We start from the raw sequence: 17,520 nt of genomic DNA, 5'->3' as shown, positions 1-17,520 counted from the left end.
TATTGTACTGTGCCTAGGGTGACCAGACAGCAAATGTGAAAAATCAGGACAGGGGGTGGGGGGTAATAGGAGCCTATATAAGAAAAAGCTCCAAAAATTGGGACTGTCTCTATAAAATCGGGACATCTGGTCACCCTAACTGTGCCATTCAGTGTTTCCCTATATTTTTTTTGACTCATTAGTGTCATCATGAGTATTACAAATTCAGTTAAGCTGAACTGATGGGAGAATACTGTGTTGCACTGACCCAATAATACTGGAAGGTGACTCATTATTCAGAGAGGAGCTCTGTACTGCAGAGAACTGATAAATATAAGATCCTCTGTTTCTCTGTTCCTTCATAGTATCAGTAGCAACAGGCTGAGTAGATACCTGCCCTGATAACCCAGTCTTGCAGAAAACTGTCAACAATGGCCCCATCCTGCACACTCCAGCTTCCCTGGCATGGAGCATAAGAAGAACAGCCATACTGGGTCAGACCAAAGGTCCATCTAGCCCCGTATCCTGTCTTCTGACAGTTGCCAATGCCAGGTACTTCAGACAGAACAGGCAATCATTGAGTGATCCATCCCCTGTCGCTCATTCCTTCTGCAAACAGAGGCTAGGGACACTCAGAGCATGGGGTTGCATCCCTGATCATAGAGCCTGAGGCGTCTGTGGCTCCTGGAGCTACTCCTACTGGTGAGTAGGAAAGATGCATTCATCTAAAGACAACTGAATACAGTTTATAGCCACCCAATTCCTCCCTCTTCCCACAAGCACAACCTGGAGCTCTTCCCCAGCTGACCTGGCAGATACAGTGCCTCTCTGATGCTGCAAAGGGGCACTGGCCTCTCCTTAGGGGACCACATCGCCTCACCACATCATCTTAGCAGTAGAGCTGATTGGAAATTTTTCCTCTAAATGTTTTTTGGATGAAAAATGTCTTTTTGTTTAACTGGACACACTTTGAAAAACGTTGATTTTGATAAAAATTGCCACAGAAACAAATATTTTGAAACAAAAAATGTTTACAAAGAATTGAGTGTTCGAGGATGCTGCATTATCTACACTTGTGGATTGTCATCAACTGAAATCCAGGGCAATCCATTTTGACTAACATTATATGAGGAAGAATGCTGGGAAAAGATTGGCCTCCGCAGCAAAGAGGGAAAGGAGACAATAAGAAATGGAGGCCTCAGCAAGACTGCCACATAGAGGCCTCTGAGGGTCTGCAGGGTGTAAAGGAATAACAGGATGACATCACTGTTGGCTCCTTGTGGGCAGTGGAGGACACTTCTCATCAGAATCAGCTGGGGAAATGTAGAGCTCCAGCAGGAGGAAAAAATAGAGAAGCCTGCTTTAGAAATCTCAATCCTACTATAAATAACTGTTAAACCATAGGAGTTCCTAAAGGAACACAGCTTTTTTAGCCATTGTGTATTTAACCGTTTCCTTCCTGGGTGAAAGGTTTGCTGTCCCTTTCCTTGTTTAAGCCAGGGATGAGTGCATTTTTGGTACAGACGAGTGCTCATCATTGGCAATATAACATAAAAGGTATCCAAATGTTTTAAAAAATAGTTGTTAAACAGGTGTCCTCTAAACCAATCAAGAGCAAATCAGAGAGAGGGAAGAAGTTACAATCATGATTCATAGTTTCGTATGAAGAGAGGAAGGGTTATCCAGCGGTTAGGTTATTAGCCTAGGATTTGGGAGACATGGGTTCAGTTTCCTTCTCTGCCACAGACTTCCTGTGTGACTGTGGGCAAGTCACTTAGCCTTTCTGTGCCTCAGTTCCTCATTGGCAAAATGGGGATTATAGTATTTTCCTACCTTATAGGAGTGTTGTGGGAATAAATACATTCAAGACTGTGAGGTGCTCAGATACTCTGTTGAAGGGGGCCATACAAGTAGCTAGATGTCTGTTTATAGCTAAAAGTTTCCATTGGCTACCCTGGTGCTGTATGACTTTTTCCTGGGTGCATTACTCAGGACACTCTTCTGGTGCTATTTCGGTCATAATCTGGCCCAATGTGCGTGTGGCTGCCTTTCAAAGCAAAGACTGTACACTTTTGATAAAAGATGCAGATGAAAAGAAAAATAATCGTTAACTTCTCGTATTTACAGAAAACTGCCAGCAGGATCTAACCACATTAAAATAAGTCTGTAATTTCTTGATGCACGTGGCTTAGGGAGTGAAAATGATAACTGGTATTAGAAAATGCTGTAGCTACAGTACAGCATGATACAAAATCATTTCCAACTATATCATAGATAAAATATAATAGATTCCTTAGTACTGAAATGTAAAATTTTCCATTCCCCTTCTTCTGCTCTCCTCTGAGACCTGCAATCCACTAGTTAAGAAATGAAATGGAGTTATGTTTACTTTGTGCCACACAAGTCAAGGCTAAATTTCATAGAATGATTTAATTTTAGTATTGAGATAAGAGAGGCTGACTCAGATTCTCTGAGGGACAATTTTATCAGTACAGTCAGTCATGCAACTCTTGTTACAGTGACACACAGGAGCAAAAGAAGCCTTATGTGCTAGCTGAGATGAGCATAATACATCCCAGCTGAGTCTGGGATTGCTTGCTGTGTCTGAACTGAACCCCTGGCTTATTGGCTACGTTAACAAGACCCCCATACAGAGTTTGACACTGTGTGCTTCTGATTACCCTCTAGCAGCTGCCACTGAAGTCAGTGGCAGTGTGAGGTGCTCAACGCCTCTCCGGACTGGGCCCATGGGGGAAGGCCTTCACTTTGAATGATTCCACTCTAAATTAAATCAGATTTTGGCCCAGTGATTATTCCCTCTCTTTCTGAAGGGCTTATGTTTCACTGAGAGATAGTAAACACATATTTGGAGAAACGCTGAGCTTTCGTAACAGGCAGCAAATTTCTATAGATAGCAGATTAGCATCTTGCTGAAACTTGAGGATGTGTTGAAAGCTCCATTCCAATGTCCCTAATTTATTTTCCTGACTATTCCTTTCAGCATTATAATTTCTCACTTTGTATATGCTTATCATATTTAACCATAGTTACGAATATGCGAACTGGTTCAGAGTGCAGAGTGTATGTCAGATCGAGTTAGAACTTGTTGTGAGTATGTGAGTATTCTCCTCCTCCTTTTGCCTGTGGTGCTGACATGTTGAGCCATTAGCCAAATTATAATATAAGCCAGCAGTTACCTAAATTTAAGGGTGCCGGTTGAGTTGTACCAATGCACAGTGTACAGCAGTCTACCTATGCAGTGTAGTTCTAACTGTGTTGGTCCTAGGATGTTATAGAGACAAGGTGGGTGAGGTAATATATTTTACTGGAATAACTTCTGTTGGCGAGAGAGACAAGCTTTTGAGCCACATGGAGCTCTTCTTCAGGTCTGGGAAAGGTACTCCCAGAGTCACACCAAAATGCAAGGTGGATCAGATTGTTTAGCATAAGTAGTTAGCACATATTGTAAGGGACCATTCAAGGTAGAGTGGCCCATTAACACCTCTGCAGTCATAGGACAAAAAGAGGAGGTCAGTGGATTACAGATTGCTGTAATAAGCCATAAATACTGTGTCTCATTGTGAATCGCTCTCAATGAAGTCACATGGGATAATGATAAAAGACCTGTGGGTGAATACTTTTTACAGATTTCAGAGTAGCAGCCGTGTTAGTCTGTATCCGCAAAAAGAACAGGAGTACTTGTGGCACCTTAGAGACTAACAAATTTATCTGAGCATAAGCTTTCGTGGGCTAAAACCCACTTCATCGGATGCATGCAGTGAAAAATACAGTAGGAAGATATATATACACAGAGAACATGAAAAAATGGGTGTTGCCATACCAACTCTAACCAACTAATCTCGTTATAGTTGGGCAACACCCATTTTTTCATGTTCTCTGTGTATATATATCTTCCTACTGTATTTTCCACTGCATGCATCCAATGAAGTGGGTTTTAGCCCACAAAAGCTTATGCCCAAATAAATCTGTTAGTCTCTAAGGTGCCACAAGTACTCCTCATTCTTTTTGCTGATACAGACTAACACGGCTACCACTCTGAAACCTTTCACAAAGCGGTCACTCTATATGTGACCTATCTTTCCTCATCCTCAAAGGAAACCTCCACAACACTTTCAAAAGATGAGCCTGGGAGCAGGGCCGTCCTTACCCATACTCAAAGTACGCAGGTGCGTAGGGCACCAGGAAATTTGGGGCACCAAATTTCCTGGTGCCCTGCGCAGTTGCGTACTGCTCCAGCCCCTGCCCCGCCTCTTCCCCAGGGCCTCTGCCCCTGCTCTGCCCCCGCCCCCACTCCACCCCTTCCCCAAAACTCCACTTTCACATATAGGGGAAGCCAGAGAGCTTCCATACCCAGCAAATCTCCTAGTTCTGGAGCTTACACGGACACACAGGGAAGCATAGGAGAGAATATAGCCTTAAGATATTTTAAAAAGTTATGTCAAGATTTGTTAGCCTAAAAATTGACCTATTTTCGTTTGACACTGGTGCCATCTGGAAAGTTTTTAGCCTGAGGTGTCCAAATAATTTTTTCTGGAACATTCTCTACACTGCTGCTCTTAGTAATAATACTAGTTTAAGAATGAAAAAAACAGGGATTTTGGGATTTGCAGCGAGCTTCACATTGAACAGGCTAGTAGTTTTGGGACATGTGAGAGAGGGGATGAATGTATCAGTGTTTTTATTACTAGTCTGACTTCAAGTCTTGAATTTGGTTTTAAAAACAGCTGGACAGAAGCATAGGCAGTTTTTTAAAAAATGAATGGTTATAGTATATGGGGACAACTGTCAAGGGAGGTCAATTTTTCAGCCCATTGCCTTGACAGAGTTTCTTCAAGCAGGGAATTGCACTGAGTTGTTTCCTCATGCAACAGGTTGGAGAGAGACTGAATATTACATCTGCATTTATTACTTTTAGGCCTGCTCTTTGCTGGAGAAATTAAACCAATTAAGTATCAGGGGGTAGCCGTGTTAGTCTGTATCCGCAAAAACAACAAGGAGTCCGGTGGCACCTTAAAGACTAACAGATTTATTTGGGCATAAGCTTTCGTGGGTAAAAAACCCACTTCTTCAGATGCATGGAGTGAAAATTACAGTATAATAATGCCTGTATCTGTAATTTTCACTCCATGCATCTGAAGAAGTGGGTTTTAAAGTCTTTAAGGTGCCACCGTACTCCTTGTTGTTTTGTTAAACCAATTAAAGCACGTAGGACATCTGTGAAACATTTTGCAAGCAACACTAAAATTCCCTAAACAGCCTACAAAGGGTCTGATCACTGGCTAGAGCAGACTGCCTTTCATCAGGTTTAGTAACTGATTAAACCTTAACCATTTCAGACTAAATCAGTTTAGTGCCAGTGTAACACAGACACTAAAATGATTCAACTAATCCTCCCACTATTTGCCCACTGTGCACTAGTCCTTGTGGACTCTTGCAGAATGCACGGCTGCTGGGAATTGTGAGACAAGTACCTAGAGGGCATTGTAAATGAAATGGTGTACATGAGTACTAGTGTGGGTGTAGCGTAAAACAAACCAATCAGCATGTATAGATGAATTGTGTGTTCATACAAGTTCAGTACAACAGATTCAGTTACAAACAGTTCATGTCTCCAGTGTAGGCAAGATTCTAGCGAGTGATCATTTATCTGAAAGCCCTCCCTGTCCTTATGGCTGTGGCTTTGCATCTTCTAATGTCGTTTTGCAGAACCATAAATAAAAACCAGGCAGATGTTTCCCACCTCTAGTTGCTAGTAAGTACCTAACAAATAACTCTATGAAGGGGTGCATCATTCTTTATAGAGCTGGATTAATTTTGGGAATTCTCTGTCAGACAATGTTTTGTACTATATTCACAGATGTTCGTGCTGTGGGGATGGGTAAACTGATTTGGATAAAATAGAACTAACCCAAAGTTGAAATTTCCTGAGATTTGTAAAGATTGTTATATTTTCCCATAATTGCATAGCTGCGCTACATTTCCTGCTTTCATACAGAAGTGAATTGAAGGAGCTAAGATGCTGTGTGGGGGGGGTTGTTCACAGGGTATTTCTGGTTTGACGGGGACAGCTTGTGCTCATAAAATTTCTAATCTGATTTCCAAGTCAAAGGAGACTACATGCATTCAGGTAAACACCTTAACGTTTATAAGGCATTTATCGATGCCCTGTTTGTCTGCTTACTGCACAGCTTCTCCGAAGCCCCCCCATGTGGTTTTTTTCTCAAGAGCTGCTGCTAAAACAGTGCCCACAAGAAGTGTGTCAACTAGATAGTTATTTAAAAAAAACAAACCAAAATTCCCACCATGTAATATTATTGATGTAACCCCTCTTCATCTTACTCTCACCCCACATCCTTCTGCTTTGTTGGCCTTTCATTGCATTGGCTTGGGAACTAGATTATGAACTCTTCAGAGCAGGGACCATGTGTCAGTGGCATAGCTAGGAGTGGAAATTTGGGTGGGCCCTGACTTTCGGGTGGACAGGCAATGACAGACTGTGCTAGCTCAACTTCTCCCCTGACACCACACCCTCTTCTTAGCCCTGGTGTCCCCAGACACAGGGCTTCACCTGCCGAGCGAGCTGGGCACGCACATGGGGCGGCTCAGAAAATGGCAAGGCAGAGCTGCCGGAGCGTAGCTTTCTGAAGGGCGGGTGCATAGTTCCACCCTGGATTTCAGCTGCCCGAGTGACGCTCCGGGCTGCTGTGGCAGCACTACACCCCTGCTCAGATTTGGCTAAACCCCTGCCATGTGTAAGTTCTATGTATTGTTAACAGTAAATAATAATACCTGAACTGACCCTCTAACCATTTTGAAGTTTGCTCATCATCACTAATTTCTAATAGATTTTCAGATGTTTATCTTCTCTGCATGACATGGTCACCTTCTGTATTTACTGAAGCATGACAGGAACTGTGGAGAGACTGGAACTGTTCACTAGCAAATGAGTGTTCCTGCAAGGACCTGTTTCAGAGTAGCAGCCGTGTTAGTCTGTATCCGCAAAAAGAACAGGACCTGCACTGCTTTAGAAGTGCCTCCTCATTCCTGGCCTTGGAGAGGAAGTGCCTTTTGATGTAGTTTTGAGCACCTTGAGTCATTGTTGGTAATTTATACAGTACAACAGGAAATTAAAGCAATTTCTGGCAAACATTTTGCTTGTTGTCATGATCTAGGTTAGAAGGGATTCTGAAAAGGAATAAGTGCATTTGTTTTGATTTTTAAATGGGCAGAAAGGCTGGACTATGAAGCCATCAATTTAATTTATCTTAAATTCTGGTACTTTTCTGTCTACTCAACAGATTGCCTAAAAAAAAGGCAACCAGGAAAGTGACAGGGTTTAAAAGCTCTTGCTATAGTAATACATATATGGACCTGAATCAAGGAGAGGCCTTTTGCTCTGGATTTTGACACAAGTCTGTCAAACATAGTGGAGCAAATTCTGCTCTCCCATTTACCTGTGGGTATATGGAGCTGATTAGAACTTGCCCAATAATGGTAACAAAAAACATGAAGACTTTTATCTTTCACATACACACATATATTAATAGTGTTTAAGCTTGTGATAGATTATATAAGTGAATAGTAACGAAACCCTACAATGAAACAAATGGGTCTGGTGGAACTAAAATGAATTTGGCAATGGCCAAAATAGCAGAGAGCAGTCTAGCACACATGCTATTTTAGGGTACGTCTACACTGGCAGAGTTACGGCGCCGTCAGTTACAGCACCGCTCAGAGAGCACTGAAGGGAAACCGCTGTTGTGTGTTCACACTGTCAGCTGCCTGCACAATAGCGTGTTCACACTTGTGGCACTTGCAGCGGTATTCAGAGCGGTGCACTCTGGGCAGCTACCTCACAGAGCATCTCTTCCTCTTCTGCCACTAAAAGTTGTAGGAGGCAGATGGGGTCGCAGGGCATCCTGGGTCCTGTGCCAATGCCCCGTGATGCATTGCTTCGCATCCCAGAAATCCCTGTGCTTCCCTCTGCATTTGGCGCCATCTTTCAATGGTTTGTGTACTATGCACTCTGCCTCTTCGGTCTGCAGGAATGGATCCCGAACTGTTGACCAGTATGCTGCTCGCTCTGACTAACACCTCACGAGTGGCAGTGGAGTTATTCCTTAAACTACAAAGGGAAGAGGAGTATGACATTGATCTTGCCACACGTACTAGCTAAGACATGAGATTGCTCGCGGCATTCACGGAGGTGCTGACCACAGTGGAATGCCACTTTTGAGCTCGGGAAACAAGCAGTGAGTGGTGGGATCACATCGTTATGTATGTCTGGGATGACGAGCAGTGGCTGCAGAACTTTCAGATGAGAAAAGCCACATTCATGGGACTGTGTGATGAGCTCACCCCAGCCCTGCAGCACAAGGACACGAGAATGAGAGCTGCCATGCCATTGGAGAAGCGTATGGCGATTGCACTGGGGAAGCTGGCTACTCCAGAATGCAACCGATCGGTCGCTAACCAGTTCGGAGTGGGAAAATTGACCGTTGGACTCGTGTTGACAGAAGTGTGCAGGGCCATTAATTGCATCCTACTCTGAAAGACTGTGACTCTGGGCAAGGTGTGTGTCATTGTGGATGGCTTTGCACAAATGGGCTTCCTTAACTTCAGAGGGGCGATAGATGGCACGCATATTCCAATTCTGGCACCAGACCATCTAGCTATCGAGTACATTAATTGGAAGGGGTATTTCTCAATGGTTCTCCAGATGCTTGTGGATCACCATGGGCGTTTCACGGATATTAACGCAGGCTGGTCCGGAAAGGTGCATGACGCATGCATCTTTTGGAACACTGGCTTGTTCAGGAAGCTGCAAGCAGGGACTTTCTTCCTGGACCAGAGGATCACGATAGGGGAAGTCGAAATGCCCATTGTGATCTTGGGAGACCCTGCCTGCCCCATAATGCCGTGGCTTATGAAGCCATACATGGGACAACTTGACAGTAGCAAGGAGCAGTTCAACAACAGGCTGAGCAAGTCCAGAATGACTGTGGAGTGTGCTTTTGGCCATTTAAAGGCCCGCTGGCGCTGCCTATTTGGGAGGCTGGACCTGGCCAATGACAATATTCCTATGCTTATAGCTGTGTGCTGTACACTCCATAATATTTGTAAAGGGAAGGGTGAAAGCTTCACTCAGAGTTGGACCACTGAGGCTCAGTGCCTGGAGGCTGAATTTGAACAGCCAGAGACCAGGGCTATTAGAGGGGCACAGTGTGGGGCCATAAGGATCAGGGATGCCTTGAGGCAGCAATTTGAAGCTGAAAGCCACTAATATTTGTTGCTATGCTCAGGAGTGCAGTGCTTGTAATGTTAGGAGGTGATTGTGATTGGTGCAGACGATTCAATATGAAGGTTTAAGATAATTGTCTGTTGCTTTGCAGGGCTCTGTTTGCTTTCAATTAATAGAATAAAGTGGCTGCAGGGGAGAGCGGGCGCAGAGCTGCTCGGTTCTCAGTGCTAGTATTGCCTGGAGCGTGTCCTCTTGGCGCTTCATAACATTTAAGAGCTGCTCCGTGGCTTCATTCTGGCATGCTGCATTCTCCTTTCGGTCCCTCGCTGTCCCGCCACTCCTTCAATTCTTGTTTTTTGGCCACAGAGTGCATCATGACAGCACGCATAAAGTCCTCCTTAGTTCTTCGTGGCTGCTTTCTAATTCTGCGCAGCTGTTCAGCCGGCGATAACAAAGAGGGAGGCTGGGCTCCCAAGATCATCTCTGTGAAGCCAAAATGCAACATTTTACAGAAGTAGTATTGTTTGCAACACACAGAACACCGATTCAGTGATTTAAAACACAGCCACTATTCACATACCTGTCACTAACTGGCTGACCCCCAGCAAGCACACACGAGCCACAAGACCCCCAAAATAGTGAGTAGCTGCAGGGGCAGGGGAAATCAGTATTCCCGGACCCTACTGTACACTGGGCACCTGGCTCTTGGGGAGAGCCAGCACTGTAGGGGGGGCCTGATAATCATTCCTGTCCCCACATTTTCCACAGGCTGTGTTCATTATGGAAGATATCTCGCTGCTGAGGGTGAGCAGGGAATCAAGGGAGGGTCTTCTCCAAGACTGCCGCTTCCACCCTGGCCCTTATGCGGCTCGTCTGTGCAGCAATGGTCCCCGCCCGTGACAGCAGAGTGGCGTGGGAAAGTTACCATTAATGGGGCAAGAAACAAAGCATCTCTGCCAAAGAGCCTGTGGCAGTGGAGTGCCCAGTATCTCCATGAGAGTTTCCTGGAGATCTCTGAGGCAGATTCCTATTAAGTGAGGGAGTCAATCAACAGCCTGTTCCACCACTCAGACTAGGCACGTGGTGGTAAGCGCATCATACAGACACAAGACTGCTTTCTGCAACCTTCCTGCCCCCAACAATTCGCTTCAGCGATTCCCCAAAACAAATCCACTTACCAGGGGCCTCCTCTCCTGTTTGTGCTACACCAAAATCCAACAGCTGTGACTGGCTAGCCTCCTCCGGGGTAGAGAAGAGCTTGTGGCTGCATGCATCTCTGACCTCTAAGTCATCCTCTGCCTCTGGGTTGTCGTCCCCCGTCCACATCCTCGTCCAAGATCTCCTCCTCCTAGCTCGGTGCACTCTCGACTGGCACATGAGCCACCGAAGTATCCACAGTGGCCTTCGCAGTGGAGGTGGGGTCGCCACTGAGTATTGTATCCAGCTCTTTGTAGAACTGGCAGCTCATAGGCGCAGCACCGGAGTGGTGGTTTGCCTCCCGCACCTTGCGGAAGGCACTCCACAGTTCCTTCACTTTGACCCTGCACTGCATTGTGTCCCAGTCATGGTCCCTTTCTGTCATGCATTGTGAAATCTGTCCGTAGGCATCACAGTTCCTACAGCTGGAGTGCAGCTGGGACTGCACAGCCTCCTCTCCCCAAATGCTGATGAGGTCCAGCAACTTGGCATTGCTCCAAGCGGGGGATCGCCTGGTGCGTGGAGCACGCATGGCCACCTGGAAAGATGTGTTGAGACCACTGCATGCGTCACCGAGCAAACGGAAAGGGGACTTTCAAAATTCCAAAGGAATTTACGGGATGGGGAATGACGGTTGGTCACCTGAGAGTAGGGCAGTAGAGTTCAAACCGATGACCAGAGAGGCAAGAACGGGCATTGTAGGACAACTCTCGGAGGCCAGTCGCAGCACTGCAATCGACCAGGGTGTCTACACTGGCACCGCAGCGCTGTAGCCCCGGCGCAGAAAGCTGTACGCCTCTCGTCAGGGTGTTTTTTTTACAGCACTGCAACTGCACGGTTTCTGCATACTAAGTGGCTTGGCAGTGTGTACACCTCAGGAGTTACGATGCAGAAAGCTGCTTTACTGCGCAGAAACTTGCCAGTGTAGACAAGCCCATAGTTTAAAAGAGCTCAGAAGGTTGGCAGCCAAGTGGATGTAAAGGGTTTGAATGAAAGTTGATCTGGTTATTGATTACAGTATATATGGATGGTACCAGATAAACCAGAACACCACACAAAGCAATGGAGTCCTCTCCTGTGAATATAAATTACATGAGAAAGAATGAGTCTTTATTAATATAATGGGATTGTGTTGTGTTTAACAGGTGTCTGCTGCAGTATTCTATCACACGTCTGGCAAGATTAACTACCATATATCCTGAGAAGAGATGAAAAGATGCTGCCTTAGGTCTCAATTCCACTTACAAATATTCTTTTTTAGTAAAGTAAGAGTGGTAATTATTTGTTATTGATTTGTTTATATAGTGCCGAAGGTGTAGTAGGTGTCTTGCAGACAAAGGTCTAAATTCAGCTGTGCGTCTAAGGGATAATAAAATGGTGTACTTATGACTTACTCTGGCTCCTCAGTATAGACTTGCTTAAGGCTTAACCAGCATCCACTGAAGTCATTGGAAAGACTTCCATTGACTTCAGTGAAATCTGGATCGGAACACCCTCGTCCATACTCTGCTCTCAGTCGTAGGTAGGGGATGGCTAGGGATAGAGGGGGTTCAGCATCCCCAAATCAATCCCTGCCAGGTGGAGCCACTTCCCTGCTGGCATTATGGAGGGGGAACCATTCCAAATTTGAGTGGCATTGCACATCAGCTCCTGCTCCCAATCCCAGACTCCCTGGAGCTGAGCCAGTATGGGGAGCAGAGTGGAAGCAGTGACTAGGAGAAGCAGGACCCAGTGTGCCAGGTCGCAATAGCACTCAAATGTGGCCTGGCTGCCTCTCTGTTACTTCGGCAGTGAAGGGGCTCTGCCGTAATGACACCCAGCTCTGGTTACTGCCTTCCCATTATCGGAGGTGCACCCTGACTCAGCCATGGCCAGGGTGAGGGAGGCAGGCTGGCCACAATCTGTTGGCTGTGAGCTAGGAGCCAAAGGGAAGGCAGTAACCAGAGCTGGATGGCATGAGGTGGAGCCCTCTCCCCTGTGATAGAGGGGTAGCTGGGCCAAAGAGTGGCATTGAGAGCTGGTGCATGGAAAGTCCTTGTTCCACATCGACACAGTCTCCAGCTCAGTCACACGACACCCAGTTCTGATTACTTTCTCCACCCACTGCTGGGTGGTCCTGGCCAGTACCTGATTGTTTCTTTGGAACTGAGAGCCAATTAGTCAACGAGGAGCAGTAACTGGAGGTGGGTAGTGTGGGAGAGAGTCTGAGCCTGTATTGTTGGGGAAGCAGAGCCCCATGGAGTGTATGAAGCAGCAGCAGCTTTATTAAAAGATTGCACCCCTCAGCGACCTGGCTGAATCTTTACATTTTTTTGAGGGGGGTGGGCTGTGACCCCCCCTCACTTTAAGGATTGTGCCTGGTGCTCAGATTTGGGTGGGACATAGCCCAACCATGGCTATGCCCCTGCTGAGCCCAGCTGCCGATGTACTTAGTAACACCATTTTAAATACTGAAGTAAACCCATTGACTTCAGCAGAGTTGTTTTGGATTTACACTGATACATGGGGGTGGAATCTAGGCCCCTTACTCTAAATTCTAGTACATTTTTTTTAGCAAATAGTAATTTTGCCAAAAAAATGCATTTTTCAGGACACAAAATTCAAGTTGAATTTGGCGAATAGTTTTGGAGAAAAAAACTCCTGGAAAAAACATTTGGGAATGTCAAAATATTTAGTTTCAACAGTTTAGAAATGAACTGTGTGACGTTGTGCAGTCTATATGGTTTTATAAAAACTTGATAATAAGTCAATATAATGTAACTGGGATAGTTTTAGAGAAAATATGGTAATAAGTGAATATAACGTAACTGGGATATGCTTCATGCAAAAGGTCTCTTGTAAAGTATCATTACAAAGCTTATAATCTACTGAGTATGATCATCTGATTTGTATAAATGTACCACTCTTGTATCTAAAACTAGAAATATAAAATGTAACTCTGAGGGCCTATTGTAATTATGTAAAGTGTGGGCCATTAATGATGGTTTGGAATCTTGATGACTCCCATTAACCAGGACCACTGTCTGCAGATGGTTGTGTTTACCTGTTAGTCTTCCTGTATATGTGTGTGCTGGCAAGTGGGCAATGAAGTCTTGCAGTGACATGTGATCATGTCACCTGAACTGGAATCCATCTTTAACCTGGTGCTTTTCCAGTGAGGGGGGGTGGAAACCCAGAGGGACAAAGGGTTCCCGCCTTATGCAAAAGATATATAAAGGGGTGGAAGAGAACAGAGGGAGAGAGGTGCCATCATGAAGAATCCCCTAGCTATCACCTGAGCTGGAACAAGAGCTGTACCAGGGGAAAGAATTGTGCCCAGGCCTGGAAGGTGTCCTGTCTGAGAAAAACTTACTGAAGCATCTCTGAGGGTGAGATTATCTGTATTTAGTTTGATTAGACATAGATTTGCACATTTTATTTTATTTTGCTTGGTGACTTACTTTGTTCTGTCTGTTACTGCTTGGAACCACTTAAATCCTACTGTCTGTATTTAATAAAATCACTTTTTATTTAGTAATTTACTCAGAGTATGTATTAATACCTAAGGGAGCAAACAACTGTGCATATCTCTCTATCAGTGTTATAGAGGGCAAACAATTTATGAGTTTGCCCTGCATAAGCTTTATGCAGGGTCAAATGGATTTATCTGGGTTTATACCCCATTGGGAGTTGGGCATCTGAGTGCTAAAGACAAGCACACTACTGTGAGCTGTTTTCAGGTAAACTTGCAGCTTTGGGGCAAGTGATTCAGACCCTGGGTCTTTGTTGGAGCAGATGGGCATGTCTGGCTCAGCAAGACAGGGTGCTGGAGTCCTGAGCTGGCAGGGAAAACAGGAGCAGAGGTAGTCTTTGCACATTAAGTGGCAGCTCCCAAGGGGGTTTCTGTGATCCAACCCGTCACAAACTGTTTTGACATTTTGTTTTGAAACAACATTTTCTACATTAAATATGTATTCAAATCAATATTTTGTTTTTAAAAAGTCAATTTGAGCTGAAAAATTAAACATTTTGTTTAACCTCACTAAAATTTTTTCAGTTTTTTGTTTTTGTAAGAAAATGAAAAAAAAAAAAAAATAAAAATCAGTTTTTATTTTAAACTAACCAGGTTTTTTTTTTTTTTTTTTTTTTTTGGATTTAGCCAAACTGAAAAATCAATTATTTGCTCAGCTCTAATTTATATCCACTTACAAAACTATAATGTGCACTACCTTTTGCATCACAGCTAAATTTGTCCTGTGGTCCCTACCATTAAGATCATACTCTAGAGTAGCAAACAGTGAATATTATATAGGTCTTGACATAAGTTCCCTTAGGTTATGTATTCATTAGGGCTGTCAAGCGATTAAAAAAAATAATTGCGATTAATCGCGCGTTTAAAAAAATTAATTGCGATTAATCGCACTGTTAAACTACAATAGAATACCATTTATATAAATATTTTTGGATGTTTCTACATTTTCAAATATATTGATTTCAATTACAACACAGAATACAAAGTGTACAGTGCTCACTTTATATTTATTTTTTATTACAAATATTTGCACTGTAAAAACCAAAAGAAATAGTATATTTCAATTCACCTAATGCAAGTACTGTAGTGCAATCTCTTTATAATGAAAATTGAACTTACAAATGTAGAATTATGTACAAAAAATAACTCTATTGAAAAATAAAACAGTGTAAAACTTTAGAACCTAGAAGTCCACTCAATCCTACTTCAGCCAATCGCTCAGACAAAGAAGTTTGGTTACAATTTGCAGGAGACAATGCTGCTCATGTCTTGTTTATAATGTCACCTGAAAGTGAGAACAGGCATTCTCATGGCATTGTTGTAGCGGGCATCGCAAGATATTTATGTTCCAGATGGGCTAAAGATTCATAATGTCCCTTCATGCTTCAACCACCATTCCAGAAGACATGCGTCCATGGTGATGACCGGTTCTGCTCGATAACAATCCAAAGCAGAGCGGACTGACACATATTCATTTTCATCATCTGAGTCAGATGCCACCAGCAGAAGGTTGATTTTCTTTTTTGGTGGTTTGGGTTCTGTAGTTTCCTCATCGGAGTGTTGCTCTTTTAAGACATCTGAAAGCATTCTCTACACCTCATCACTCTCAGATTTTGGAAGGCACTTCAGATTCTTAAACCTTGGGTCGAATGCTGTATCTATCCTTAGAAATCTCACATTGGTACCTTCTTTGCATTTTGTCAAATCTGCTGTGAAAGTGTTCTTAAAATGAATATGTGCTGGGTCATCACCAAGACTGCTATAAGATGAAATATATGGCAGAATGCAGGTAAAACAGAATAGGAGACATACAATTCTCCCCCAAGGAGTTCAGTCACAAATTTAATTAACGCATTATTTTTTTAACGAGCATCATCAGCATGGAAGCATATTCTCTGGAATGGTGGCCAAAGCATGAAGGGGCATATGAATGTTTAGCATATCTGGCACGTAAATACCTTGCAACGCCGGCTACAAAAGTGCCATGTGAACGCCTGTTCTCACTTTCAGGTGACATTGTAAATAAAAAGCAGTCAGCAGTATCTCCCGTAAATGTAAACAAACTTGTTTGTCTTAGCAATTGGCTGAACAAGAAGTGGGACTGAGTGGACTTGTAGGCTCTAAAGTTCTACATTGTTTTGTTTTTGAGTGCAGTTATGTCACAAAAAAAAATCTGCATTTGTAAGTTACACTTTAATGATAAAGAGATTGCACTACAGTTCTTGTATGAGGTGAATTGAAAAATACTATTTCTTTTGTTTATCATTTTACAGTGCAAATATTTGTAATAAAAATAATAATATAAAGTGAGCACTGTACACTTTGTATTCTGTGTTGTAATAGAAATCAATATATTTGAAAATGTAGAAAAACATTCAAAATATTTAATATATTTCAATTGGTATTCTATTGTTTAACCATGTGATTAATTGCGATTAATTTTTTTTATCGCTATTAATTTTTTTGAGTTAATCACGTGAGTTAACTGCGATTAATCAACAGGCCTAGTATTTATATTAGTGTTCCTAGACTATGCAACAAGCTAGTTGGATGTGAGCCCTGTGAGAGCTATTATAGCTGAGAAACTGAGCTGATTAAAATATTTAGCAGGCTAGGGTTTGCTTGGAAAACATGCTAACAACTATAAGGAGCTGATGCACAAAAACGTTACTCTTGTGAGTAAATTTATTCTTGTACAGAGTTGTGTATAAAATCAGGCCCTAAATTACTAGCTTCATGTCTTTGTAGATTGAAGGAATTATATGAACTGCTGGGTATTTCTTCTAACAATACTTCTTGCAGTCCACTCCAAATAAACTCTTCAACCTACATGTATTTCATTCCACCCTTGGGATGACAGCTCAGTGTGCAATAATCCAGATTAATGTTCTACAACCAGATAAACTAGTAAGAAGGCAAATCTGTGTCTGCATATTCCAGAAAATTCTGTATGGAGTTACAATTTGGCAGATTACACTACACCACATGCACTGCTATTGGGTTTTGTACAGTTTTAAAATATAAAATTGCTTGTGGGCTAAGGCATTCTCAGACTCAAGAAACCGACAAATGTCACCTCATTTTACAAGGGACCCTGAGTTAGTGTTCACACTGTCACAAGACTCAACATAGGCATGGCCAATTATTTATTTATTTTTCTAGACTGAAGTATCTGTTGACCGCTTTCACTGCTCCCTTGCTGGACCCTGATCTTCTATCGAAGGTATTTATATGGCCCCCATTACTATAATATGTGCACGTCTCACAAACATTTAATGTATTTGTCGTCTCAGCACCCCTCTGAGGTGGGGGTATACTATTATCCCAATGTAAAAAAATAGGGAGTTGAGGCAGAGAGAGACTGTGACTGGCCCACACAGGGAGTCAGGGTCCATGTGAGGACTTGAGTCTCCTAAGGCCTAGGCTAGTGCGCTAAGCCCTGGACCATCCTTCTTTTCTTACAAAGCAGTTTCAGGTGCACATGAATGAGGCTCATTGCAGGATCAGGGTTTATAGTCTATAGGGTCTATAGTCTATGTCCATAATGTCCAATGCATTGCTCATGTTGTTT

Source organism: Terrapene carolina, unplaced genomic scaffold (genome assembly GCF_002925995.2).
Source record: "Terrapene carolina triunguis isolate 2854851 unplaced genomic scaffold, T_m_triunguis-2.0 Scaffold120, whole genome shotgun sequence".
Taxonomy (NCBI): domain Eukaryota; kingdom Metazoa; phylum Chordata; order Testudines; family Emydidae; genus Terrapene; species Terrapene triunguis.
This window is presented reverse-complemented; position numbering follows the sequence as displayed.